This window comes from Papaver somniferum, chromosome 9 (assembly GCF_003573695.1).
Source record: "Papaver somniferum cultivar HN1 chromosome 9, ASM357369v1, whole genome shotgun sequence".
Lineage (NCBI taxonomy): Eukaryota > Viridiplantae > Streptophyta > Magnoliopsida > Ranunculales > Papaveraceae > Papaver > Papaver somniferum.
The window spans coordinates 199307587-199318332 of record NC_039366.1 but is presented as its reverse complement, the minus strand read 5'-3'; the positions used below and the strand labels follow the sequence as shown (position 1 = coordinate 199318332).

Below are 10746 nucleotides of genomic sequence, written 5' to 3'. Positions count from 1 at the left end.
CGATCGACCGGACAACCGGACGGCGGCGGCGTGCGTGCTTCTGTGCGAAGCACCGCGCGTACGGGAAAGACAACCTTGCCCTAGTCTAAGCCTCCCCCCCAAGCACAAAAGTCTAATGATCCAAGGGCCATGCCCTTATAGCCAACTCTATGGTATTTATGTCTAAAACTCTTTAGATTTTAGTCAATGTGGGACTATTGTTTTATCTATTCAAAAGAAAAAACAATTAATGGGCAATAGGTCTAGGGATCAAAACATAGTCCATGTAAAAATTGGTAATTTTAAAGCGTTTTTTCTAACAACCTATTCAATGCCTTACATCAAAAACTCTTCTTTTAAGACTTCTCAGCACACTAGGACCAGAGAACTCCTGCTCCACGTCCATCGCAATTCTTGAATTGGATAATCTTTTGCCAACAATGTCTTTCAACTCAAATTCACTTGGGAACCTCTTCTCCTTCAATTTTGAGAAAATCTACAACAACATCAAACAAATGAGAGAGAAGAATCAATATCACATTTTCACGACACCGAAACATTAGTATGATAAAGTCGTGACCTGTACTTGTTTAAAAATCAAAAATACATGTCAAGCAATACTATTATGTCAAGTAACCAAAGGAACAAGTAATAGTTATCCGAGTCGTAATAAAACAAATCAGTGTAAAATGGAATTGAACAAACAAGCAAATCCTGTTGTTTTACTGAAAAAACTCAGATAGCAAACAAGATAGTTCACTTACCAACTCATCATTGATGAGAACTTCAAAAGCTCCAGAACTTTGCAAGAAGGATTGCAAAGCATTTCCGAGAAGCCAAGCAGTTGCAATGGTTCCAGATCTATTTTGGCGCATAGTAAAGTAGAAGGCAGGCGGTGTCACAAATCCTAGACGTGGGAAAATCTGTTCACCCACCATAACAATACCCAAAAACTCCTACTTGAAATACTGGCACCACTTTGCTAAGCAAACGTTTTGGAAGGGGTGCTGGATAATTCTCAAGGATAACCTCGATCCCAGTGAAAGAAGTTTCAAGCATCTTCCCCATTGTCACTGCATTTCCCCTGCCAAATCAACCGTATTAAATTTGTAGATAGTAGAGAACATGAGCACATAAACAACAGACACACAATGACACTTTCAAAGATTGCAAATTAATAAAACGGGTAGAAATAAATGGAAATATGAGATCAAATAAAGTATGCACATTGGCAAGTTATCATTCATACAAGTAAATCTATCAACAAAGTTTGCCCAATTCTCCTAGTAGTCTTTATCTCTAACGATGGGATAAAATTTGCACTCACAAAATGCAGGGTGATCCAGGCTCCAGAAATCTGAAGAAGTTTAATGCTGCGGTGTTAGTAAAAACTGCCTGGAATCCAGTTCACTCTCCAAAGGATTTATGGAATCTTGAAATGCAAATATTTCAGATTTGTCACCCACTTCATCACAAAGAACTGTAAACCATTCAAGTTCATTGTTTAATACCACTGCAAGCTCTGAGGGTATTTTCTTTGTGTGCCACATCAAGAACTACCAACCATAGGCAACTCGCTAATGCTATGACATCACTCTGCTTAGAGGAGTAGCAAGAGATATTGTCTTTAGGACATCGTATCTTCAATATGTGCCTCTATTAACTTCTGCCACAATTGTTGTTGTTGCTGCATCTACTCGTCAAGCTTTGATCTTATATAAGCTTTACTTTTTAGTTATTTACAATTTTTTTTACTAGAACCAACAATTGTTTCATAGGTGGTCAGGCAGTTGGCTTAGGAATAATCTCAAACTACATTGCAGAAGCACTAATGATTATAGCAGTTGGCGTAGTGTTGTCTATAGATTGTGGGATAGGAACTACTATAATGGTTTCTGATTCCAGGAGTGTAATTCAAGCGTGTGACGAAACCTGAATACCAAACAACAAATAACCCTAACTAACATCCTCCCACTTAAATAAGCCACCAAGGAATTAAATGCTAGAAAACCGATTCTCTTTTTATATATCTTTGGTATTAGGATCCTCTAGTTTTGGTGACGGTACGGAGATTTTGTAGCAGGAATATCAAGAACTATACCCCAAAATCTAGTCATATGATAATTTTGGTATTATATTTTATTGCCCACATGGAGTATTGTTTAACAATCTCCAAATCCAAGAATACTCCATAAGTTTGTTAATCTAAATAAATAAAACTACAATTTTTTTGAGTATTTGGCTAAAATTACTCGAATCCATAAAGCATTATCGTTACCGATAGGTCTCCAACCAATTTTCGTAAGAAAGATAAAATTAAAATTTTCTAAATTTCTAAAACGCAAACCACTCATATCCTTAGGGATGCTAAGATGATCCATCATTCCATCTTGATACTTTATCATTTTATTATTCTTATGCCCCACAAATTTACTTGGAATGGGTCCATTTTAGAGATATTATTTTGAAAAATCCTACCAGGGAGTCAATTGAGATTTCGAATGATTTCAAGAGAGTTTCTGAATCTATTGTTAGTCCATATAGATTTTTGGAGAGCTTCCTAATGTCTCTGGTTATTGGTTAGAGATTTTTTTTTAGGTTATTTAAATTCTTTCAAACTCCATGTTATTGGATTAGGATTTCATAAGAGTCATTCCAACATCCCTATTATTCAAAGGAGAATTGAAAGTCATTGATTTTCATTTTCAGAGATTTGGAAAGACTTTTTTTAGGAAAATAGGCATGGTATAAATTTCTCCCCAAGAGGTGATATTTTGGGAGACTTGAAAATTTTTGGAATATTTGTTTTTGTGAGTAAACCAACAAAAAATTCTCTTTTTTTATTTGAGCCGATGACCGAGGAACAAACCATTTGCGCAGTAAACTAGTAGCGAGATAACATAGCAAATAAAATGTGGGATGAAAGGAATAAAAAGAATGAAAAGGTATAGAATAACAATGAGATTTATTTTGACAATAAACACATATTTTACTAGGTATCATGGTACTTTTATTAACATTATAACGTACATAATAAAGTAATCAGTAAAAAACCATCCGGGGTCAACCCAGTTGGCCATGAGTCTGATTCTCAAGTAGGAGGTCAACAGTTCAAGTCTCCGCTCAAACATTGGAGATCTCGTGTAATTACACTACTATAACTAACGTCACTATGGGGAAGGGGGCCGGATTTGCTCAGGTGGAGTAGGCTTGGTGGATACACTGTCAGGGGGCAGAACGGGCCTATGCCTAGTTTCAAAATAAATAAAAAAATAAAAAAGTCGGTAAAAGTTTTGAATTTTTGGTTAGATATTTTACATTTTTTTGTCTCTACAAATCACAGACAATCTTTACAAATCTCATTTTTTCTGTCTCTACAAGTCACAAAGACTCTCTAATATGCCCTCTGAATATCACAAGAAATATCAGGATTTTTAAGGAATATCTGAAAATCACTCAAACAAAAAAGTCTATGAAAGTTTATAGAAATCTTATTTGACTACCCCTATAAAGCTACCCATTTGATGAGTTAAGAGAGCATTAAGGATATGATTTATGGTAATGGATTTACCTGCCTAATTCATAGATTTCCCTTCCATCTTTTAATACGGCATCAAAAGATTAGATGATACGTTTGAAAGCTTCATATTTATTTCCTAACAAGAAGCAAAATTAACTCCTCGATATTTGTATGAATCTTTCATTTCAGTCATATTGAGATTTTTAACAAGATCATATGTTTCCCCAGGACTTAATTATTACTGAAATATATACTGGATTTGCTAAACTGTAGCATTTATCCTGAGTATCTTCGATATTTATTTAAAGTATCCAGAAGACCTATGATGTTGCATATGCCTTAGTGAAAATAAGAATGCCATCTACAAACATAACATGAGTAATTGCAGAGGCATTTATAGATGCTTTTACACCAGAAATCACATGGTTAGATAAAAATTTCAGAAAGAAATTTCATTGCTCGTATGAATACATAAATAAGGAGACATGGGTTCCCTTTGCCTACTACCCCTAGTAAGCATATAATCATGACAAGGAAACTCGTTCGTAAACATCGATATTTGAGGAGTAGAGGCACAATAATTGTTTTATGAACTTGTAAAATTTTCCATCAAAATTAAACTTTCTAAGAATTCCTAACCGAAAAGGTCATTCTAGCCTATTAAAGGCTTTGGAAAGGTCAGGCTTCAAATCCATAGTACCACTATAGCCTTCTTTATTCTTCATAACGTGGATGGATATCCCGGGTACAAAAGCATCTTGAAAACGAGAAATAAGGTTCTTAAGGTATGGATTCATCATATTAGACAAAACCTTGGAGATGAATTTTATAGGTCGTATACACATACCTGCAGCTCTATAAGTCAATAAAAGATTTCATCAGTTTTAGGAATCAAAGATAAATAATTTTTGTTGAATTCTCTTAGCATATATCCAGACTAAAAAAAATGAACAATTTTCATCACATCATTACCTACAATACTCCAAATAGCTTGATAGATGTCAACTAGGGTTCCATCAGGACCTGTTGAGCTGCAAGTAGTCATGTCTTTTCCAGTTTAATGAATTCCATCAAGGAATTATAGTTAAGTTAATGTTATCGTCATAAGAGATAATAATAATAGGAATCGCATCAAAAATATCATCAGGCAAGTGAGGCAAAAAAAACTTGATTTAAAAACAAATTTATAACTTATTGGGAAAATGATCCATGATCGGATACCCCGTCGGAAAAATGCCTCACTATTTAAAAATTATGGAAAAATTCCTCATCGTTAATATCTCCATCCAAGCTTAGTTAATTAGTCAAACAGTGCACGCACGTGGATTATATGTGCGAGAAAAATACGACTACATCCATCAACACATGCCAAAAAACACATGATTTCCTATGTCATCTTCTCCTTCAAATACAATTTTAGAAATTCATGCTTCCTGTTTATATTCAATAACATGGCAAAAGCAATTTCAAGCAACTATCCTTCATCTTCATCTTCGGTCGGCAACTCAAATATCCCATCGTAACAAAGTTAACAGAAAATCCACCAAAAACTAAATTACTTAAATCCATCCATCACAAACCATTATAAACCCAATTTATATCCTTCACCATTAAAATCCCCCAATTTTTTCAAGTTAGAAAACTAAAATTAAACCTTAAGTACAGTTCATATAATTAAATTTCAAATGTTCGCCTTATTAGAGACTCTTATTTTAACAACAAAAACCCCTACCATATGAATTTTCTTAAAATCAATAAACCATAATTTCAATTGAAAACTGAAATTTTTACAAAATAATCTAATATACAAATGGGTTTTGTGTATTTTAAATTTCTCTTAACCCATATGTTTCAATGTCCATGGAGATAAAACATAAATAGGAATAAAAATAAAGAAGATGAAACAAAAACTTGGAACATCCCTAGCCGTCCACAACCATATTTGGATGAAGACATCTTTAGCAAGTGAGGGCTTAAGTGTCATTTGAGATTCCTGATGTATCTCATGTCACGAAAACTTTCCCAATTAACCTATTTAGATGAAAAATGTAACGGACGGGATATTTTCCCATAAGTTTAATATGTGGGCATTTTCCTTACAAGGTATCCAATTATGGGGAGTTTTTTCAATTTTCTCGAACTTATTTGTTTGTCAGAAGAACTTAGTGCAAAATGCCAAATTCATAATCTCCATTCTTTGTAAGATAAAATAAACTAAGAGCATGTGATATGAGTTATTATTTTTTTTTATTGAATTGCATTCATTTTTGCTTTATAAGCAGCGCTGCGTAGGAATCGGGCCGATCCACCGATCGGACCGAGAACCGACTATTTTTAACCAAATTGGCTCGGTTAACAGTTGGGTCATCAAAACCAAGAACTGAGAAGAAAAAATCGATGATACATGAAACTTAGATTTAATATTCTAATTAATCCTATCCCTTTATTCCATATCATATATCCTAACTCTAGGAAATCATCCTTTCTTCTTCTTCCTCCCACTCTATTTTGGCGCATCCACACACCATAACCACCATCCAACACCTCTACAATGATTATCCATTTATCATAATCATCAGTGGATTCATTTAGAGTATTTTTATGTGGTTCAAAATTGGGATCACATGAAACTTTTCAATTGAGAAATCAACGTCACTCACAAGGGGCGTTAAGATCATCTGATGTCTTTTTTTTTCTGTTCAGAATTTATTTAAAAATCGGTTGAAAACCGATCGATTCGATCGTAATTGGTTTATAACCGAACCGATTACTGATCGGCTCAGTTATTGGTAGCCGGTTTTAGCTAAAAATCGGACCGGCTGATTAGTGTGAAGTGCTATTTTTAGGATAGAAAAAAGATATACATACATCCACTGAATCTCTATTAAATTTTAAGGAAATAATAAAATATTTTTTTCCATCCTCCTATTTTTCAAGAATATAAATTATTATATTAATAAATAATAAATACATGGCATTTACACTTCTGTTTTCCAAAAGAATATAACTAAAGGATAATTATTTTTGTTGCATTAGTTAGATAGTGCAATACTACCTCCATTTATGGAAAAAATATAATCTATTCATTTCTAAAAAAGAGGTATTTTTTCTTTTAATTTTTGTATCTAAAATAGAGGTACTTTAATTTACAAAATGAACTTCCAAAAAGAGGTACTTTAATTTTAAAATAGATGAACTTCCAAACTAATGATAATTAGTGGTAATTATGGTAATTAAATATTTTATTGAGGATAGTTTTAGAAATAAATTTAAAGAAGTCATTCTCTCACATGTTTGCCTTAAAAATTATATAAATAGTAGAAATTTCTTTTTCTAGTAACGTTCGAGTACCATTTGTTTTTATTTTAGTCTAATAGGACAAATTAAAAAAAATGGTACAGTAAAAACTCTCTAAATTAATAACCCTGAGACCATATAAATCTACTAATTTAAAGAGATTATTAATTTAACAAGTTAAATTTTAGCTTGTGCAAGCCTAACTGGGATCATCAAATGTTATTATTTTAAAGAGATAATTAAATTAATGAGTATTAATTTAAAGAGTTTCTACTGTATTAGAGACCGAACAAGATGTTTGACCATAAAAATATGCACATGCAACTCGCATGTGGCACTATTATTTACCGTCCAACACAATGGACATTTAAGGTTTTAATGAATGATAATTTCAAAAAAAAAGGAATGCTGATGCACTCACACATATCCTGAAACCCATTGAGGAATTATAGGGGGTGAGTTTTTCATCCCACCACATATGTTTTGTGGGAGATTTTTTGTTTCAAAAAACCCAAAAAAAATAAAATAAAAATTCGAAGGAAGAAAACCCCGAACTTGTAGATAAAGTGAGGTTCATCAAATATAAGTAGGAGGAAAAATAACATTTCACCACCTTCAAATGTTATTGTGCATAGTAAAATTATGAAAGGGATGAACTAAATCTCTTCATTAATTCTAGATGGATCACTTGAAAAACCGTCCAGAAACAGACAAGTGGGCCCCATAATTGGTGAAAACAGTGGGTCCCTTATGGGAGAAGTAGTATGAGGGGACATTTTTTTTTGTGGTCCATTAATAATTTTTGAAATCTTTTGATCGAGAATAGAGTGAAATTATGAATCTTTAAATAAGAACCGATTTTTGGGGACCATGGTGTTTTTGGGGATCATGGTTCTATTTTGGATAAAGACATTGTAAGTAATTCTAGGTCACCCCATATCTAGTTATTTATTTAATACCTAATCTACCCTCCTAATTAATTTAGGTTATGATTAGTAAAATAATTTAGTTAAAAATAATTAGTGAGATTAAATTAATTTAGATTAAATTATGATTATTATTAGTTGAGTAAATTATTATGAGTAGAATTTTTGTGAGATTAGAGTTAGAGAAGATGAAGGAGAAAAACATGGAAAATAAAAAAAATCCAGTTCACCCCATTTGAATATTCAAGTGATGAATCTGATTCTTCATCTCCATCCTCTCATAGATAATGTATGTTTAATTGGTAAAAATTCCCCAAAAATGTAAGATTTGGAACTGGATTTTGAACAGTTCGGTTAGTTTATATGAAGAACAAGTCACCGAACTCATCTGAAGGTGTAGTTCGGTTTCCTTGTGAATATTAACAAGTAACCGAACTCATCTGAAGGTGATGTTCGGTTTCCTTGTGAGATGAACAAGTAACCGAACTAGTTTTAAGATATAGTTCGGTAACTTGATCCAAACACGCATGTTACCGAACTTCATATCAATGGAAGTTCTGGCATGCAGCGTTATGTACAAATTAATTTGATATAAGTGTATAAGGTTCGGTTGGTTCGCAAACTGCATGCTTATGCGATCGAACCGAACTCATATGTCAGAGTTCGGTGCTTAGAGTACTCAAAACAATGGAATAACAGCAAGGTTCGGTTACATAAAAAAAAATTGTCTATTTTTTTAACCCTATAGTTCGGTTACTTAGAAATTTTACAATTTCTTTGCGATCGAACCGAACTCATAGGTCAAAGTTCGGTGCTTAGAGTACTCAAAACAATGGGAATAACAACAAGGTTCGGTTACATAAAAAAAATTATGTCTATGCTTTTTTAACCCTATAGTTCGGTTACTTAGAAATTTTACAATTTCTTTGCGATCGAACCGAACTGAACCTTTAAAAAATCAGAAGTTCAAGGCTTGAGTTCGGTTACTTATAAAATTGTGTAGGTAACCGAACTTAACCTTTAAAATAAATCAGTAGTTCAAGGCTTGAGTTCGGTTACCTGGTAAATTTCTGCAGGTAACCGAACTAAACCTTTAAAAAAAATCAGAAGTTCAAGGCTTGAGTTCTGTTCCTGGTAAATTTGTGCAGGTAACCGAACAATGTAATGTTTTTTGGAACACTAGAGTTCGGTTACAAGACATTTTTCTGCAGATAACCGAACTGACGAGTTCGGTTACCTGCCATTTTTTGACTGTTCACCGAACCTTCTCCTGGATGTTTTAGCATGTTTTCATTTTAGTTCAACAGTTCAGTTCGGTTATAATGGAAATTTGAAGTGTAACCGAACTCACAGTTCGGTTACACTCTAAAATTGTTATCCAACCGAACTACTACTCAGGAATTCAAAAAAACTAAATATTGCAAACTTCAAAATATTTTTCAACATAAAATGAAACCAAATAAATATTGCAAACTTCAAAAAACTAAATCCGCCGTTAAAAAGTCAACATAAGTATTTTTTACCATAATAAGAAACCAAAGAACTCCAATCACTCATTTACCACGACCCCTACGAGAAACTTTTCCCTTCTTGCGTCTTGGAGCTCTAGCAATCCCCTCGTCACTGCGAGTTTCCTCTTCATTGATTTGTTGTTCAACCATATGACTTGTACCTTCACCTTCTTTGAGAGTCCTCTTTGCCGGCATTGGATCAACAATGGGGGGGGGGGGGGGGGGTGCAGACTCAATTCACCGTAGAGGTCTTTAAGTTCATTGGTTTTCATCGAGTCTCCACTCTTGATCTTTTCCATAAGTTTCTTCAACAATTTAGCACTAGACTAACTCTTCATCGAATCTCCACTCAATTCGCCACCGTAGGCCATAACTCTTCGATGGGTTTCCTGATGCTAGCAACTGGGACTTAAATCTTCTATCCGCGCCAGACAATTTTCGTGCACTCACATATGTAAAAATGCCTGGAAAGCATGGTGCATCTAGACTAAGCTTCCACACCGTTCCAACTTATCTTATTCTGCAATAAAGCCATATAGGCTAACATCGAAAAATTCTTGCATGCATCAATGGCTTCCGAGTATTGTCCAAACATATTACATGCCTTGGACTTGTGCATATGCCATGGTAATAAGCCTATTTCCAGCTTTTTTACTTAGCTTAGGCATTGCTTAAAGCATGTACTGATCTTTCTCGTACCAAGGGTACATCAGTCAAGATAATTCAGTACTAACCTTGTATCCATCCGATACCACATGCCCACAGGAACCCAAAAAGTATCCATAACCTTACCAATAATATCAATTTTGCAATGCCAAAAGATATCTCAACAAGGTATCCTAAGTGGGCATCTCATATTACACACTCAGGAGTCTCTAAGGTTTGCATGGTCGACGCCAAGAATTTTTCTTGAATCAAAATGGTAAGTCATTCCTTTTTGTAGTATTGTATGGAATAATATTTAGTTTCCTATCGTCCCAGATAATTTTTCGGGTTTTCACTCGTAAGTGGGATGCTAGTCGGCCTGACGACGCACACTGTTGGTCAGTTATTAATGGGTGGGGATGATCAATTTATTGTCTACCTACCATTCCAAAAGGTCTCCTCGGTTTCCACCGAGGTGGTTCATTATGTTGGCCAGGCAAACCGACAGTATTTAAACAAGCTCAACTTGATTCGCAAAATAACTGGCATAGCAGTTACAAACTCTTTCTCGCGCAAAAGTTGGCCTATTTTCCAACTTTATTTTTTTTCAAGGAAAATACTTGATGACAAGTCTATAATGCACGGTCCCTAGAGTTTTCTCGGAACTTTCTCTACTACCAATTATAACGTACCGAAATATTACGCCTAGCGCATGCATACCGTAGCTCCCCAGTGCGCCAGTTTGATGCTAGTAATCGGGCCTTAAAGTTACTATTTGCGCCAGAAAAATACACGTCAATTTGCCTTTGAAAACATGCTTGGAAAGCATGATGCAACTAGACTTAGCTTTCATATTTCTCCAACTTAC

General features: G+C 34.3%; 1 pseudogene; it reads right to left on the bottom strand.

Moving 5' to 3' along the window:
- Positions 1–307: 307 nt before the first annotated feature.
- Positions 308–9428, bottom strand: LOC113313090 (annotated as a pseudogene).
- Between the last annotated feature and the right edge of the window lie 1318 nt (positions 9429–10746).